The following is a 209-nucleotide window of genomic DNA, read 5'->3' as shown; positions in this document are numbered from 1 at the left end:
TATGCTGATAAGAGGAGAAAGGATCTTGAGTTTCAGGTTGGTGATAGAGTGTACCTCAAGATGGCCATGTTGCGGGGTCCGAACAGGTCATTGACAGAGACTAAGTTGAGTCCGAGGTACATGGGACCGTTCAGAGGGGTTGAGCGGGTGGGACCAGTAGCATACCGGCTGGAGTTGCCTGAGGTTATGCGTGCGTTCCACAAGGTATT

This window comes from Camelina sativa, chromosome 9 (genome assembly GCF_000633955.1).
Source record: "Camelina sativa cultivar DH55 chromosome 9, Cs, whole genome shotgun sequence".
Taxonomy (NCBI): Eukaryota; Viridiplantae; Streptophyta; class Magnoliopsida; order Brassicales; family Brassicaceae; genus Camelina; species Camelina sativa.
The sequence above is the reverse complement of the archived record's forward strand: the minus strand, read 5'-3'. Positions refer to the sequence as shown.